This window comes from Primulina huaijiensis, chromosome 10, assembly GCF_012295235.1.
Source record: "Primulina huaijiensis isolate GDHJ02 chromosome 10, ASM1229523v2, whole genome shotgun sequence".
NCBI lineage: Eukaryota > Viridiplantae > Streptophyta > Magnoliopsida > Lamiales > Gesneriaceae > Primulina > Primulina huaijiensis.
In genome coordinates, this window is record NC_133315.1 from 527,918 (window position 1) to 528,271 (window position 354).

The window sequence follows — 354 nt, forward strand, 5'->3', positions numbered from 1 at the left end:
GAGTGAAGGCGCGCATATGCGCGAGAGAGTGGAGTTCAGTAGTGCCGGGACAGAGCTTTCGGCGCATATGCGCGGCGTCCGAGCGCGCATATGCGCGAGCTGCCAAGAAACCAAACTACAGAGTTTCTCGCGCACATGCGCGGAGTGAGGTCGCGCATATGCACGAGATACTGTTATGGTCATGCGCTGAGACAGAATGTCTCGCACATATGCGCCGAGGAGGGTCGCGCATATGCGCGAGACGTGCTGCACAAACATGAAGCCACCCGTACTTTGACATGCAACATATATATATATATATATAAGACTTCTTCGTTCCTTCCCTCAGAACCAGCAAAAGTCTAGATATTGTTA